We start from the raw sequence: 18,646 nt of genomic DNA on the forward strand, positions 1-18,646 counted from the left end.
TTATAGGCCAACCGGTACATGGAGCCTAACCAAGGCTTGGCTTTCAGACGTAAAACCAGAATATTTTTTATTAGTATTACTATCTCCTAAGAATTACAATCAATTAGAATATTTATATTTTTCAATTAAGAACAATAATTATTGTTGGCCTGATATTTATAATGGCAAGTGGAACTGTTCACACCCCCCCCCCCCCCCCCCCCATACACACACACACACACACACACACACACACCTGTAACAGTTTAATGTTGATTAGAATTCAAGCAACAAGGCCCTTCTTTCATCTCTCTTTCAACCAACATTGTCCGCTTGCTTGGCCATAGTCCAGTGAAACGCTAGCCGAAATGCCGTGCTTTACACCACAAGCCATACTTCCGGACCTTTCACATGCTTCCCTGGCTAGTGCATTTATCCGTTGGTACAGTACAGTAGTAAAACCGCTCAGTATGAAACCCCCCTGCAGATGACTGTGTTTCCTCAACAGCCATAAGTGGCTGGTTGCTTGCACCCACAGTCCCCCCTCATTCCTCATAGCTGTGTGTTAATGCGGGGTGTCAGCCAGGCAGCACGCTAGCTGCACATAGGGGACCAAGAGGAGAGAAATAGCGCCCTGTCGGCCCAGGAGAAAATATGATCTTTCTGTGACCTCCCTGAGGCGGGAAAGGCACCCGGATGATCTTATTGAGCTGAAATGGGGTAAAGCGGTGAAGCAGCACTTTGCATTCCGTTCGCCCCCGGCCATCTGCCCCCCCCCCAACCCTCTTTCCCTGCCTCTCTCCCTCTCTCTCCAAATCTGCCCCTGCGAGTGTTGTTTGCGAGACCCCAGAGCGCTGATGGCCGCAGTATTTCGAGGCACTGTCTCACAGCTTTAATATATTTGTCGAAGCTTAGGTTTTTCTTTCCCCCTTTGCCCCTGGAGCAAGGGAATGGTACGAGGGAGGTGGGAGCCAAAGGAGGGAAAAAGTCACCGTGAAGAATATTTATGTCCATTCCATGCTCCTCGTTCATCACCGGAACTAAATATCGTACTCTTTTTTTTTGTTGGAGCCTGACTAATGGAAATGGCACTGGAAGGCCACTGTAAGCATTTCTGGCTCGGGGACTGGCCGTGGATCAGGATAAAGCACAGCTCACTGTTTTCTGCTTCTCGGCTTTCGTAGGCCTGAGAGTAACCCTCAGTGGGGTAGGGACTGAGCTTGTGAGTTTAGACCTGGCTTAAGGCGACACACTGTGTAAGCACTGTTGGCTGTTCCGCTTCTTGGTTTGCTTTCAGGATTCCTTGACTTGAATTTAAATGAGGCAGGAAATTGTGGCATCAGACTAGATATTCCTCCCTCCTGCACTTTAGAGAGATGACACAACTACTTATTGTCGCAATTCCTGTTAAGTGCACTTTTTGGCAAGTGCAAACTGTTTCGGTTTAAGTGCAAAGTTCTCCCGTCCCAATTCAATTCTTTGTGATTTTGACTTGCGTGGTGCAAGAACACTCATGCTGTCACAACAGTGCCAGGATCAGATTGTATCCATCTGCAAAAGGACCTGGCTTGCCGCTGGAAAGTGAAGCTAAAGATGTAGAGAACAGCTCTGAGAACGACAACAATACAGTGTAGCCCTTTGATTTTGGTCCACCACAACAACAATACTCGTCACACCAAATACAGGGTTGTACATTTTTATACATGTCATATTTGTACATTTTTTTGACATTTAGCAGACGCTTTTATCCAAAGCGACTTACAACTTACAAGCACATTTGTCTAAAGTAAGTGAATCATCTATACATGTACAGTGTCAATTTATTTACACCTGGCAATATATAACAAAATACAGGTGGTCAATGGTCAGTCACATGTATCAGCTCCACCTCCACCAATCTCATCGCCGATACAGCAAAAAAAGGCACAATATATATAACAATAATACTTTATTTATCAGATCGTATAGTTTTTACAAGCTTTTGTGGTTGTATAGTTTGTCACATTTCAATTATAATAAATACATTTTCCATAGTACACTAACACATTTCAGAATTACACAATCATTACACAATGCACAACCCATTTTGTATTTGATCAAAACGAACTTTGAAATGCAAGGCAATGCATTTCACAGTAGAAAATGTACAACACCTACCTGGCAATGTATATCAAATGTATCGGCTCCAGCCCTGTTCATACGTGAAACGAGGGTGTAGAGAAAAACCATTAGCCACATTAGCTTAGCCGCTATTTTACATTCTTAACATTCATCACATACCAACGCGGACGTCACTCGCGCTAGCGAACACGTCGTCATGACGACACTCATGCTAACGTTATTCGCGCTAACCGCTCACGCTAGCGAACACATCGTAACTACGTAACAACACAGCAAAACACTTTATAACGGTAATGTCTCCTGAGAAAACGTTCCATATAATGTTCCTAGAAGTGGTGAAGAACTTGGCTGGCACTTTAGATATATTTATGACACATATATTGACACAAGGAGCGGAGCTATACACGTTACCCGCCAGTCTCGTCTCCGGTACAGCAAAAAGGGGAGCGAGACCGGGGTGAACGGTGCGCATGCGTACTACACAACGTAGAACCAGGACAGGTACCACCGTGGGACTAAACAGGCCGGGAGAACGGCGAAAGACGTTTTACATTTTACATTTATTTACATTCATGGCATTTAGCAGACGCCTTTATCCAAAGCGACTTACAACAAATACATTTGTTTAAGTTAAGTGAATCCTCTATCCATCAGTCATCATTAGATAAAGTAATCAATGCTCGGACCAGGGGCCATAGGCAGTCACAATGCTAGAAGAAGGAAGAATTACTTTTTTTTTTTTTAAACAGGGGGGGGGTAGTGTCGATGAAGAGGTCTTTAGGAGGGACCGTTAAGATGTAGCCTGGAGAGATGCCTTAAGCCTTTAGAGCAATTCAGACAGGAGAAGGACCCTGAACCTTATTGCCTTTGGAGCAGTACATTGTCGAACTTCACTCAGTACGTACAAAGATAAGCAGGCTTCGACATTTCATACCTGCTGCATTAGCATGGTTCCGTCAAACACTTGACGTACAAACTGTGAATTCTGCTATTAGCAGATTGGAACATCCACTGAACACTCAAGCATGCTGGGTCGATGGTTGCTCTGAGTGGCGCTACCCCGCAGTGTGTTTCATTAAGTCAGCTTACTGCTGAAAGCTCCGAACCCCAGAGTGATGCATACATGTAGCCATGCATAGGTGGGCATTTGGTCTCAAGCTGGTCTTCCTCTTTCTCTCCATCACTCTTTTGTTCTCTCTCTCTGTTTTTCTCTCTCTCCCCTCCCCACCACCCCTCCTTGGAACAGCGTGTTCTCAATTGACAGAGGTAAAGCAGTGTGTAGGCGAACATACATACATTCTCATAATGAACCGCAGGACTCAGCAAGATTGGAGTTATAAATGCGCTAAGCCTCCCCGTGAATTAATCTCGGCCGGTGTTTCTCGTTCGCCTTGGCGTAGGAAAAAAAAAAAAGAAAAGAAAAAAACAGTGACGCGCGGCGGTGAAACCAAGCGGGGGTTGTCGTCTGGCGTTGATGGGTGAGGGCCGCTCCCCGAGCCGGTTTTAGCTTTAGCTGTTATTCTGCGAGTACATAATGTTTTTTTTCCCTCTCTCTCTCTCTCTCAGAGTCTCTCTCTCTCAGTCTCTCTCTCTCTCGACTGATGGGGCAACCTGGTGTGAAAACAGGGCCTACATTTGATGACCTCAGTAATGAAGTCACAGGATGACTCGATTCAGTCAGACCTGCATTGCTGCATCTTTGTTTACAACTGTAGCTCTTTCTTCCCACGGTCAATTCGAATCACTATCGGGGGACTGTTGAGTGTCAAATCCCCCCTTAACGACCAGCCATGCTTCCCTTACATGTCGGCCTAGAGGTGTTCCAAAGCACAAAGGACACTCCTGTGTAACCATTTCAATCAGTGGGAGGTAGATTAAATTCCAGCCACAGTCTCAGCAGTGGGAGAAGCAGCAGCAGCAGCAGCAGCAGTCAGACAGTGTAGTTACGACCATAGCTAACACTGAGGGGTCCTGACAGCCATGTTGGGGCCTTGCCGGATATGAGATACGATGTGTATTGTGCTCGGGAGAAGCATTGAGTAACTGATTCTCCATGCCAGCCAGTCAGCAAGCAGTTACAGGTCTCTGGGATGTTGCCATACATCAACATTAGACCGTGTCCCCCCATCGCAGAAGCACCACCGCTCAAGAGAATTATCCTGAATATTTTATGTAGGGATACAACCCCCACGGACACTCACACGCGCGCGCACACACACACATAGTCACAGGCACACGCAGACATACGCACACGCACACACACGCACGCACACTTTTGGTTATGAAGCCAGAAGCCTTTCTTTCTTAACCCCCCCGAAACACCTTCTTCTTTCATCATCTTGAATGTTGTCAAAAGAGATTTGTTTTTATTTCTCTCAGTAACTATGAGAGTATGAATAATTGATCATGGTGGGTGATAGCCTGCCACCCTCCTGACTGATGCTTTGTGTGCTGGAATCATTCCCCCCCCCCCCCCCCCCCCCCCCCCTTTTTTGTTGTTGTTGACATTTTACAACAAATTTTCCTGGCTGTTATTTGAATGGAGGGGAAGGCTACAGTACGCGTCTCTCATTGGTGTGTGACTCGCATTCTTGTGAACATTAATTCTGAGGTCCATTAATTTGAAGGAAATGCCAAAACAAGGATGGGGAGGGGCAAACACACACACACACACACACACACACACACACACACACACATAAATGGATTTCATGTTGATATACAGGTGTTTGAATCGTTTGGCACCTGTTGCATGTTTTTCACCTTTTGATGATGTAACCTTGATTTTCATATTTTTTTTTTTTATGCCCTGAAGATTATTCAGTAAAATATCTATTCAAGCTGCCTGTATGCATGACTGATAGGGATGCAAGTCAATGTTTTTCTAAGTGTTAGTTTGTTTCTCAGGCTGGTAGTTTATGCACTGACTGTTTTTGATTCCATTTAGTCACGTGCTGCGTCTGCTGAAGATTACCAAGAGCTTAAAGCCCCCCCTCCATTCCTCCATCACTATCCCTCCCCTCATCCCTTTACCTGTCCACCTCTCCTTTGATCTCCCCCCCCCCTCCATCCCTCCCACCGTTCACTCATCCACCCACCCGCCCCATCCATCCACCCGTCCATCCAAGACCCCCCGGCCGCCACCCACCGCGTGACATCTTCGATCGCTTGTTATCGGGGCCCTGTCATACGGGGCGTCATTTTTTCCCACGGAAGGGGGGGATGATCCAGTCCCCGACCGGGAGAGGGCTGAGGGGAAGGGGGGTGGGGGGGGGGGGGGAAGGCATCGCCGCAGCTCCACGATGGGTCTGTCTAGCTGGATAAGGCATGACGTCTTATCAGCCCCTCGCCAGACGCACGCTCCCCAAGCCTCCCCACACTGCAATGGAGACATTAAAGTGCATATACACTATACCTCTCTCTCTCTCTCTCTCTCTCTCTCTCTCTCCCTCTCCCTCCCCCCCCCCCCATTCTCCTCTTCATTAGGAAAAGCAGCAGAAACAGCTCTCTGTTTCACAGCCCACGGTCAGAGACGCGCGGGAGGGAGTAAAGAAAAACGAGTTCCGTGCCCTCGTTCTCTCCTTCTGACTGTCACAGATTTCCGATTCTCTTTTATTAATCTCCGGCGCTCCCTCTGTTCCGGCGCCAGAGACGCTCTTAAAACGGCCTTATTGGAGACACTTGAGAAGGCCGCGGTTAGGAAGGTTTTTTTTCTTCTTCTACCTCTTCCTAGCTTGGCGAGCAGCGCTATCGGACGCGTTCATCGTCTCAGACTGAGCCCATGCGACCGTCCTTCCTCGGAGCGGTCTGTCAGTCTCACGCCGCTGACGTCTCAGGGACGTCTCTCTGGCACGGGCCCAGGGTCGGCCGGCAGGTACGGGCGGGGGGGGGTTCACAGGGCTGATTGCATTAATAATCACCTGCCTCCCCCCAGAGGTGCCTGCCTCCCTCCCTCCCTGCCTCTTTGCCTGCCTGTCTGTCCTCCAAAGTAGTGACAGGCTTTTTTATGCCCCACACAAAGGCAAATGCAAATCAAACATGATGAATTAGCGTTTGCATAAGCGGTTCAAGCTAAAATGCTAAATGCCATTTCTGACGCTGCTCTTGCATTAACGGTATAAAGGTAGTATGAATAGTCACGGTGACATTTCGCCCGCGTAATTGTGGCCATGTCAAATATGCCTGACAAAGTAGAAGTGTGGGTCTCCCAACGGTTTAAAAACTTGGAATATATTTCTTGTTGATGAATACGTTGACACACAGGCCCTCGTAGACCTCATTAGAAAACATTAGGGCTGAAACATCAATGTTTCCAAACATAAATAAATGAATAGAAGTACCAGTTATACAACAAGCAATTGCTCTTCTACTCTCTGAAGTGGACCTGTCTGTGTCTGACTACATCTCAAATCATGGTGGTTGAAGCACCATTAACCACTTCCTGAGATATGTCATAGTTGAATATGACAGTAGAATACGACATATTCAGCTATGTCGTATTCAACTGTCATATTCAACTGTCATATTCAACTTCAGAGGCAAGTTACTAGACTCCAAGCAACTGAAGTAATCTCTCAATTTCAAAACTCATCATAAGGACTTTTATTGCCACTTCTAGTCTTGTGATCTTCAACCCCCCCCCAAACATATGTTGCCTATCTCATTTGTGAAGTACCTTCAATTTGACAAGGAAAAATTACATTCGACTTCTTTTCTCTTCAAAATGAAGAGGTGGACTCTGTGTGAAACAAAAGGAACAATGGCTCCAGCCCGCAAGCCCTAAATTGAGTTTCTTTGTATTTAATACACTGAGCCCCTGTCCAAATCAGACCACTAATTACCAATGATAAACCTGCAGCCAACTGCAACTTGTCTTCCTCCCCTTTGTTTTGGCCTGAGGGGGCCTGCTTGCGTCCAACACAAGGCTCCCCATGTTTTTTATCACTTGATGGATTGGAAAGAACACCTATCAAACCATGGGTCCCCGTAAAAAAGAAACACTTCACTACATATATTTTGTGCGGACGGCGTATTGCGGTATAGGCGACGGGTGTTTTATCGAAAGTCGTATACTATGACCAAGGCCTGAATACCAACACCTCCTGTCGCCCTGAACTATCAAAGCAGTTGGGCAGTACACTTGATTAGGGACAAGGACTAGGGTGGAAACATGTAGTTATTAAAGGTTTCTGTAAATGTCCCCGGTTCCGATGTTCATACCCAGTGAAGCTCGAAAGCTCGTTAACAGCAAAGTCCCTGTTCTGATGGATGATCAGTGTAAGCGTGGAGCTTGGTCATCATTCTCTCTGCTTCTCTCTCTCTCCTCTCTCTCTCTCCACCCCCCACCCCCCGTCACACTCTCACTCTCTCAAAGTCTTTCATGATGTCACCACCACCCCCCTCTCCCCGCCACCACCACCGACGTGCTACCTCAGCAGCAGAAGCTGGTTGATAATCCAGAGCAGGTTATCCGAGTGACAGGCTGGTGGCCCGCCCGTCGCTGTGTTTATGGAGCTAAACTCCAGTTTGATTTTGTTATAAACGTGGTATAATAAAAAGCCGGACGGCTCCAGATGGGTGACTTTTATTGCAGCGCCGGGGCAATAACAGGGCGGCAACGTAAACAGAGGAGCGATTGTGCTTCCCCCTGCAATAACGACAACAAGGGGCAACGAGGGGGGAGCGGGAGGGGAGGGGAGGGGAAGAGAGAGAAAGGAAGAAAAAAAACCCCGCTGTCTGTACAAGGGACATCTCAACTTGTAGTCTCGTCCCACCCTTGGGCGAAGAGACAAGAGGCACAAGGCAGTGCAGGGATGACTTTTTCTCCTCAGCGCCGCCGCTAAGCTAATTGATTATGAGAGGTACAATGCCCCCTTGCATAAGGAGCCATTTTGTGCCAAACGGAGCCTTTGAGGATGCCAGTTGCTTCAGAGTGCCATGTTCCAGATACGGGGGGGGCAGAATGCAAAGAGAGTGTGATGACTTCATCTTCCTGACAGAATGCAGAATTCATCAAGATTACGGAAGCACTTTTTCGTTTAACGCTCTTTTTTTTTTTTATTACCCCCCGAAGGGTAGAGCAAAATACTTTTATCAGAGCGTCTGCAATTAACCACGAGTGCCGAAATAACACGACAGGCTATGACTCGCATTTGTCGGGGGTCGTCGTCGCTCACCGTGACGACCGAGGGAGGTCGATGGATTTAACCGCCATGAAGACGTATATGTCATCTTTTTCGGATGATTCGCCCCTGAAAATTTGCTCTGAGAGCTTTTCAACGTTTAACCAAGCGGAGCCTCTTGAAATTCACGTTTTTCAAGGGGTAGAACGATGGCCGTCACGTAGATTCAGAAGCACAACACCCCCACGGTTTAATGAATCCCGCTGCATCCGAGTCAGGCGGCAACAGTGTGTGAGGTGTTTTTTTGACAAATTAAAGGGCCGTAGCCACATTTGCTCTGACAGCACCGGTGACCTGTACGTGCCACAGCGGTCCAGGGGAACTGAAGGGAGAGGATATAATGAGGGATGCAGCCTATATGGCCCACTTTCAGAGGTGTGTCTGGCCGTGTAACCACTCTTGAGTTAACCGCAGGCAATAGGAAGGAAAGATGGGAAGATTACAGGAGAGCGAGGACACAGAGAGAGAGAGAGAGAGAAAGAGAGAGAATGAGGAAGGGGGTAGAGAGATGGAGAGAAGGAAAGAGAGGGAGAGGCATACAGTAGCAGGTCTAGCGTAGCAGACTGTGGAGATGTGATGACTCTCCCGCACCGGAGGAGAGAGGTGTGTGTGTGTGTGTGTGTGTAGAGAGTACATGGTGTAGAGAGGCCTGGGAGGTGTAACATGAGTAAACTGCAGTAGCAGTTGTCAGAAAGGTGAACTGTGTAAGCGTATGCCCTGAGAGAAAGAACAGGGGGGAGAGGTGAACGGACCAGAGGATACATGCTACAGAGGACGGAACAGTTTCCTCGTAGTAATAACGAGAGAGGGAGAGAGAGAGAGGACTGTGGATAATGAGGAAGGTTGTGGATAATGGAGGAAGGTTGTGATGGTGTGGGGAAGACGGGGGGGGGGGGGTGGGGGGGGGGGGGGGGGGGGGGGGGGCGCGTTGGCGCGACTACAGCAAGGTAACAGAGGAGGAGATACAAAGGGCCAAGAAGTTTATAGTTTTCGTTGAGCTCTGGCACCTAGCTATCCCGACAGACTAACGTTCTTGTCCAGGCGGGTGTACTTGTCCATCCAGCTGCCTCCCGCTGAAATAAGAGAGAGGCTCCAGGCCCGATGGGCTAACGCCTCCCTTCTGCGCTCCGGCGCACAAGGCTACACACAGCTAGCTCTCCCTGCAGCAGCAGCAGCAGCACCACCACCACCACCACCTCCCCCTCCCCTGACCTGACCTGACCTGAGATGGCCTGAAGCGAGCTCTGAGCCCAGTCAGTATCAGTATTCTGTTTTCACCACACTGCACCGGTTCTCCCAGTGTATCCACGAGACAAGACCCCGCTGACCCCCGTATCATCACCGCAGCTCAGGAATGTACATGTATAAATGTGTAAATAAATATCTCCAATATATATATATATATATATTTATCGTCTCTAAAGTTGGAGAAAACCACCGCGCACTGACCAGAATAAAACTGCCGATGGGGGGGGGGGGTGGGGGTGGGGTGGAAGAGATGTTCCGCACTCACTTTTGCTCCAATAATACATAAGTAAATGTTTGCTCCATATTTCAGGCCGTTTCAGCTTTTTCCCCATTGTCTCGCCGCCTCAGCACGTTTCAAGTATGCATCGTCGTTCTGTTCCGACCTTCCCGCTGCGGCTCGCCCTGCTTCATATGCCCGACCCTCACCTCTGCGTCTCGCGGCGCATCCACCCGGCCCATCCACCCGGCCCATCGTGCCCCCATGCATTTTTAACCTGCCTTGAGATGATGTGGACCGTGGATCATTCTCTGCATGACTCACATCTCTTGATGTGTAAAAGGCATTCAAATAGACTCTTTTCAGCCGGCCCCCAGGAGTTGAGGGTGTGTGTGTGTGTGTGGGGGGGGGGGTGTAATAGAGCAAGGCAGGGGGGTGTTGTTGAAAGCTGAAGAGGTGAGGTGAGCAGCTAAGCCAGGTAGAAGAGAGGTGCTGATTGGCGGAGGTTAGAGTGGGGGGTGGAGGGGGGGGGGGGGGGCTGCTCTGTTCCTCAAGGGCCGTATTTTTCGATTGGATTGGTTATTCTTCTGTGAGACTGCTTTTGGTTGCTTACCCTTCAGCTGATTTAGACCTATGAAAAAACACTTATTGATCAATGACTTGCTGGTGGGACCGACCGGGTTCGAACCCCGGAGTGCCACAAGGCTGAGCTGAGCTGAAGTCTAGGCATTAGCCCCCGGGAGCTAGTCTTGCATAGCCATACTTTCTGCATTAAGATTTCCCCAGGCTCAACGAGGTGACTCCGGAGCAAACCAAACTCTCAGGTCTCAGACACGGTGACTCATCACACGAGCATGGTCCCAAATCCAAACCAAACCAAATCCATGACACCCCTGGGTTTAGTACAGGGGCTCAGCTAGGTTTAGTACAGGGGCTCAGCTGGAAAGCAGAGCTGAGGTGGGGGAGGAAGCCCGAGTGAGGTCAGAGACCAGCTCTGTCGGGAGGAGTGGTGTGTCCCAGTTGGAGAGACAGTCCCTGGGGAGATGAGAGGAGAGGGAGAAGGCATTTGGGGGATTCAGGTGCTATCTGCAGTCAGAGACCAGCTCTGTTGAGGAGTGGGTACAGACAACGGAGCAGTGGATTGTAGCCTGTGTGTCCCAGTTGGAGAGACAGTCCCTCAGGAGATGGTGGAGAGTGAGAAAGCATGTGGGGGATTGAGGTTCCATATAAGCTCAGAGACCGGCTCTGTTGAGGAGTGACAATCCCTGAGGAGATGTTGGGAGAGGGAGAAGGCATTGCAGATTCAGGTGCCTTACAAAGGTCAGTCACCTTCACCCCCATCCTGCCACATCTCGACAGCTAGCTACGTACAGACCAGAAACCGCCTCCACGGGGGTACTGCTGTGTATTCAATGTTTACGTGCTCCTGGCATTCACAGGAGCACTTTCTCTAGGTTCCCCCCCCCCCCCCCGTTTCATTTTAAAGAGATGTGAGATGTAGGTTTGGTCAGGTAGACGGGAAGCTAATGAAGAGGTAAAAAGCCTTTGTGATTGTTTCCTCTCGACCTTTGACCCCAGGTAAGTGGGAGGGTGTGTGTGTGTGTGGGGGGGGGGGGGATTTCACAGGGGGAAATGAAGGGATTGAATAGCCCTTCGTCGAGAGAGAGGGATTTGTGATTGTCAAACAAGCTTTTGTCATTCCTCCAACCCTCCCTCCATCCTTCCTCCCACCACCCTTCATCTGCTCCATCTCTTCCCTTCCTCCCCTCGTTCCAACCCCATGTCCTCTTTCTAAACGGTTGGCTCAGTGGAATGGATGCCCCATTGTGACGAGTCATCCCCGGCCAATTTGTCCAAATCCCCCCCCCCCCTTAACTCAATGGGAAATTCTAAAGCCATGATAGGGAACGCTTTGACCCAGGCGTTTTTCAATCACTACGATTGTACCGCTGCTGTGGCTGTTGTTGTTGGCCAAAGATGAGAGGGAGAGAGAGGGAGAGAGAGCGAGAGAGAGATGAGGGCGAGAGAGATGAGAAGGAGGGGGAGGGAGAGAGAGGGAGAAAGAGAGAGAGAGAGACAGGGAGAGTGAGAGAGAGAGATGGAGAAAGGGAGAGAGAGAGCTTTCTAGGGTGCAGTTTGTTGGTGGTGCTGTTGCTCTATGAGTGTTAAATAGCCTCTCTAGTGCTTCCCAGGGTTGTGCTCAGCTCTCTAAAGTAAGCCTTTGCCGCATTTGACCCACATATACGCCATGAAACACCATCAGAAATACCAGAAGTATTAGACAATCGTACTGTAAATGTATCATGCACTGTATGATAATGTTCAAAAATCTAAACTAAGACTTGTGTGTTCTGCTCTGTAGATTGAGGCTTTTCTGTGGCATGAAGTGTAAGCCCAAGTTATACTGTTAGAATAAAAAATTGATGTCAAGTGGCTCGTATTCCAAAACTGTATCCTCAAAAAAGCGCCCTAGTATTTTTTTGCCGGCCATCTGAAATTCATGTTAATGCTGTAATTTGAGGGTTAAGGGTTGACAAAAAAAAAACTGTAGTAACCCTGTATTTGTTATGACGCTCGTACTGTATTTAACAGGCAATCTTCACACTGAGCGGTGACCTTTCGTTCCTCAGAAACAGTCGTCCGCGCATTAATTCTCTCCACGAGCTCCGTTATCGTCCCCCTCCGTCCCAAGAAACATATGCGACGGGTTTGTTTTGCATCTCCTGAATATTCATAAACAACGTTAACGGTGCCCCCAAATCACATTTGGGTCCTCGTGATGCGGAGCGAGGCGGCCTGATTATTGAGTGTGTATGCGTCCGGGGTCCGCCAATAAAACAAGTTTGCAATAAGGCGCCGCGAGGGATGGAGGGAGAGGATGGAGGGATGGATGGATGGGGGGAGGGAGGAGGAGACAGGAAATAACAAATGCAAATGGCAGCAGAGAGAGGGAGGGAGAACCACGGGAGGGCGGGGGGGGGGAGGGGCAGAGGGGGAAGGAGGGATGGAGGGCAGAGAGAAAGGGGGAATGATGAGGGAGGGAGGGAGAGAACCACGGGATGGCAGTGTGAGGGTGGGAGGGAGGACAGAGAGAGAGGGAGGGAGGGAGGAAGGAGGAAGGGAGGGAGGGAGAGAACCACAGGAGAGCAGAGAGAGGGAGGTAGGGAGGGCAGAGAGACAGGGGAGGGAGGGAGGGAGAAAAGATCCACAATGGAACAGACAGAGAGAGAGGGATGGGTGGAAGGAGTGAGATGGAGTGAAGGAGAGGAGGACACAGCTTCCAACTGTGAAAGAGGAAGAATGGTTGGCAGAGATGGAGAGAGAGAGAGGGAGAGAACGAGGAGGAAAAGAAGAAAGAAACAGGGAAAGGACTGGAAAACAGTGAGGAAGAAAGACAGATCGAGAAAACTGGGGGGGAGAGAGAGAGAGCACAGAGGGAAGAAGAGATAAGTGGGAGAGAGGGAGGGAGGGAGGGAGCGAAAGAGAGAGAGAGAGATGTGAGGGAGCGGGGGATTGGGTGTCAGAGAGGGAACGCTGCCTAGTTTCACTCTGACTCAGACCTGCTCAGGCACTGGATGATTCCTGGCGACACACACACACCAACACAGAACATTCCAGATAAACACCCCAGCTCCCCCCTGTTCTCCAACCACCGGCTCTGATTATCGCCCAGAGAGACAGGCTGAACATGCCTACCTTTTCAAGTGAAAGTCCTCAGTCAGCCCCGTCCTCAGAACACACACACACACACACACACACACACACACACACACACACACAGAGCCACACGCACGCATATATAGACACACATGCACATGCGCGCGCACACACACACACACACATATATAGACACACGCACATATATATATATATATAGACACACATACATACACACACGCACACAGACACACACACATGCGCACGCATATACAGACACACATACATACACACACGCACACAGACAGGCGCGCACACACATACTCACACACACACACACGCACACATACACACACACACACACACACACACACACACACCTTTGTTTGGCACACCCAAAAAGCTAATCTGCCCCCATAACCACCTCCCTGGGTGTTGTGTCAACACGGTGCCTCTGGGGTCCTGATCTAAGGACAACCTGACGCGTCCCCGTAGGCACTGGGCCTGTAGCAGAGAGGTGCACGCTGGGTCGGATGATAGAGAGAGAGGCGGGTGGGTGTCTTGGAGGGAGGGAGAGAGGGAGGGAGAGAGAGACAGAGGGAGGGAGAGAGAGAGACAGAGGGAGACAGAGGGAGAGTGAGGGAGAGAGAGAGGTAGAGCGAGAGAGAGAGAGAGAGAGAGAAAGAGATTACAGGGTGCTGAGCTGAAGGCAGCATGGCGTATTGTCTCGCGTCCTTATCTCTGCGCTCCAGTCAGACTTCCCCCTGCGCTCACAGTCCTGAGGCCAGCCGCCCGGCAATTAGACATCAGTGTAATCCTGGCTTCACAGGGCCCGGGCTAACGATGGGACTGATGAGGTGAACAGCTCCACAACTCAGGAGATTCGTTTTAAATCAATGATTAAAAAAAATATATATATATATATATATATAAATATAGCGTGTGTGTGAGGGGGGGGTGGAGGAGGTCGCCAGGGGACAGAGTGGGGTAACCGCTGCGCCAGACGCCGGCACAGACATACGTCGAGAAAAATAAAATCAAACATACGTACATGCAAGGATCAGATGTTGTATAATACTACTTCATGAGGTCATCAAAGTCAGTGCCCTTGGTTGCCCCCCCTACCCACCCACCTCCCCTTCATCAAAGTTTGACACAAAATGGCTCCAGCTCAGTGTTTGTACCGTCACTCAGGACTCCTTCAAGATGCACTCAGGGCTGCCTGTCAGTGAGTCACTTTGCCTCTCGACCCATCACTCCATCTCTCTACCCCATCACTCCATCTCTCTCTCTGTCTCTGTCTCTATCTATTTCTCTCTCTCCCTCTCTCTCTCCCTCTCTCTCTCCCTCTCTCTCTCTCTCTCTCTCTCTCTCTCCCTCTCTTTCTCTCTCTCTCTCTCTCTCTGTCTTTCTCTCACACTCACTTACTGACTTAGGTCAGAGCTGCTGATGAGTCAGTCTTAAAACGTACACTATATGTTCCTATTCTTGCCTCTATTTGCTCTCTCTCCCTCTCTCTCTCTCTCTCCCTCTCTCTCTCTCTCTCTCTCTCTCTCTCTCTCTCTCTCTCCCTCTCTCTCTCTCTCTCTCTCTCTATTGTCACGCCTTCTCATAGACTCTTGCTGCCCTTTCAGCTCAGTAGAGTGAGAGGGAGGCAGAGCTGAGTAGAGTAGAGAGCCAGTCCACACACACACACACACACACACACACACACACACAGACACAGACACACACTGGACATAAGTAGAGTATGAAGGCAGTCCACAACAGCAGTGCCAGTGCCCTAGAGTCTTAAGCCTCACATTTGAGTGTGTGTGTGTGTGTGTGTGTGTGGGAGGCATAGACCTGAACTATCCAACTATCAACCGAGAGGTGGGCGAAAACACACACGGACCACTGGAGCACAACTGAAAGCATAGGCTGATGTACGTGCAGATGCACACACACACACACACACACACACACACACACATGCACATACACACATACAGACACACACGGACACTGACCTTCTGCTTAGTCAGAGGGAAAAACATGTTTTTAATGGTCAGGAGTGGCTCTTTAGAGTGTTTATAAGTGTGAAGGGTATCTGCTGTGATACGCTGGTGTTGGAGTCAAAAGGTCGTAGAAGTGTAGATTCTCATCAGATGGAGTGAGTGAGAGTGTGTGTGTGTGTGTGTGTGTGTGTGTGTAGACTCAGTTTAACACAACGTCTTTGCTCAGACTTGCAAGTCCTCCAGTGCCAGTGAACGCTCGTTGATGGCAGTGACTTACCAAAGGAGGCACCTTGGCTGTGTGAGTGATGCCAGGATACCCGTGGGTGTGTGTGGGTGTGTGTGTGTGTGTACACTTGTACCTGCGTGTGAGCGTGCGTGCGTGTGTGTGTCAGCCTGTGTGTGTGTACACTCGTACCTACGTGTGAGCGTGCGTGCGTGCATGCGTGTGTGTGTGTGTGTGTGTGTGTGTGTGTGTGTGTGTGTGTGAGTGAGTGAGTGTGTGTATCCAGTGGAAGTCAATGTGATGCCTTGTCTCCTTCAGCCCTTCAGCCACACTCAGGGGGGGATCAGGCTGTCAACAGCTTCCGACACATCACACTGCTTAGCCACCTGGCCAAGAACGCACACACACACACACACACACACACACACACACAGCTAAAAGAGGATACATAAGATCCATACAGCATGATCTGATGTGGGGGAGTCGTGGTAAATGAAGGTCATTCTATCAAGGCTGCTTAGGGGAAGAGAGGGGGTCACCTGAGGATGGTTTGGTGTAATATACTGCCCCCTGTGGTCAAGTCTATGCAATGGAAAGGACAAAGGCTTATTTTGTTTCGATGAAGAGGATGCTGGCAGTGTGACTGGTGTTCAGATTTTCTTTTTTTCACTCCCACTCGATCCTTCCTTCCTTCCTTCCTACCTTTCCTTTCCTTTCTCTCTCTCGCTCACTTACTCTATCTGTCCCTTTTTTTTCTCTCAGCTCCTCTCTCTCTCCTTCCCACCTGATCCCTCTCTCCCTCTCTCCCTCTCTCTCATCCTTCTCTGTTCACCTTTTCCATTCTTCCCTCTCTCTGTTCCTCCTCCATCCCCCCTCTCTTTCTCTCCCTCCATCCATCTCTCCACTGTGGTGTCTGTGTCTGTGTGTGTGTGTGTCTGTGTCTGTGTGTGTGTGTGTCTATGTCTGTGTCTGTGTGTGTCTCCTTTGTGAGGTTGTCAGTCTTCCCTTTTGGAGAAAGCGACAGGTTTCCCCCTACAGCCGTCCCCCATAGGAGCGCTGTCAGGCCCACTGCCAATCACACTGCTGTTAATGATGCACTGGCCAACACACACACACACACACACACTCATCGCGTGGGGGAAGCAGGTGCTGAGCGACTGGTGTGTGTGTGTGTGTGTGTGTTTGCATGTGTGTGGGTTCAAGGCATTGAGAGGCTGGCAGGATACACTAACAGCTTTATACATGGTTTCATTATATCTCCCTACCTGCAGGAACATATCCTGTGGTTAGGCCCCCCTTTTACTAAACATGCGTGGGAATTTGATTTCTAATTCTAATATGTGTACATGTGTGGGTCGGGGGGTGGGAGTGGTGTGTGGCAAAGTGTGTGTGTCGGACTGGGGGGTTGCTGTGTGTGTGTGTGTGTCTGTGTGTGTCTGTGTGTGTCTGTGTGTGTGTGAGTGTGTGTGAGTGTGTGTGAGTGTGTGTGAGTGTGTGGGTGCGTGTGGCAGGGGTGAGGGGGTTGTTTTTTGCTTGTGTGTGTGTGTGTTTGTCAGTATCGGCACCTTGTCAAAATGCACAGTAGCTGCAGTTCTTGCAATGAAAAGGCTGTAACCCTATGACAGGTTTGGGGGGGAAATAGCCGTTCCTTTGCCCCACAGTATCAAACATCTTAGCCTGTCAAAAAAGCTGCACTCTCTCAGCAAGATGTTTCAATTTGCGCCTCGCCCCACAAAGAGAGTAAAAGTCCTTTTTTGTCAAGTTTGCACTCCTACAAAAATCCAACCGTTAAATTATTCAACAAACCGTCGCCCTGTGATCCACCCCCCCCCCCCCCCACCCCCCACCCCGTCCAATCAGAGAGTGTGCTGAGGACGACTAGTCCGTTTGACGAGGATTAATAGAAACAAAATAAATCTGGAAATAAAGCAAGAAACGCCGGGGGACTGCTGATGACAGCTCTCATCTGCTGTTCTAGGAGAGGGAGGGAAGGACGGGGTGGGGGGGGGGGGGGGTGGGGGGGTGAGAGAGCGAGGGGGTGAGGGATGAAGAGAGAGGGAAGAGAGGCATAAAGGAGGAAGGAGAGAGATGACTGAGGCGGGTGAGAGGGACGGAGAGGTGGTGAAGAATGAAGGAAGAGAGAGAGAGAGATGGATGGATGGATGGAAAGAAAGAGAGATGGAGAGGGAGTGAGAGTGAGACAGTTGAGTCCCAGTTGTCTTTACTGCCCGGGCAAGGCTGGAATTGGAAAGAATGCGAAGCAGCAGGTCCTGACTGGTCCTGAAGCACGTCCTGACCGGTCCTCTTCTGGTTCTTCCCCCTGGCGGTGTCACACACAGCTGCTGCAGGGGCAGGGGGGCCTTACAGGGCGTGGCCAACCAACAGATGGCTCATTTTGGCCAGGGGAGGGGGTGGTGTGGGGTGGGGGGGGGGGGGGGGATACATCACAGGTACGGATGGAGTGAAAGGTTAGAACCAGTTCAGACGATACTTACCTGAGTCAGAATGCTCCTACCGATCAGGAACAGGATGTAGAAAGTTGATCATGTCTGCAGAGGAAGTGCTGTCACGTTATCTCTGTGACTATTAAACCCTGGGGGGGGGGGGGGGGGGCGCGTCATGGTCCAACATAAGTAGAAAAACCCTTAACACTGTGAAATTACTACACTTCAACTGTTCTGTAAGTAACAAGTAACTCCTGGTGCAGAATGTTGCCTGCTAGTTGTCATGGCGATACAGAAAAATAGACTGTATCTGGCTAGCTTTGAATAAAAATAAACTTACAAAAAAATAAATGTTTTTTTGAGAATAACTTTCTTGCCTTGGGATTTCTGTGTGTGAAATTCGGTATTGTTTGGCCCTTTTTTGGGGGGGGGGGGAGTCTTGCAGGAGTACGGTGAGGCAAAATTGAAATGAACCTCATTCAGGCTTTCAATCAGAAAGTGCACCCGAGTGAGTTGGGATCAGGGCCACCTCCAAGATTCACAGAACTCTCACTTACTTTCACGGTGAGCCTCTCCCC

At 49.6% G+C, this 18,646-nt stretch overlaps 1 protein-coding gene across 1 annotated transcript in view; it reads left to right on the plus strand.

Annotated features, from left to right (window-relative positions):
• tusc3 (tumor suppressor candidate 3) overlaps positions 1-18,646 on the plus strand; it is a 52,205-nt gene that overhangs the window by 609 nt on the left and 32,950 nt on the right. The gene's annotated exons all lie outside the window — the stretch shown is intronic.

The sequence above is a fragment of the Argentina silus genome (assembly GCF_951799395.1).
Source record: "Argentina silus genome assembly, chromosome: 21".
Taxonomy (NCBI): Eukaryota; Metazoa; Chordata; class Actinopteri; order Argentiniformes; family Argentinidae; genus Argentina; species Argentina silus.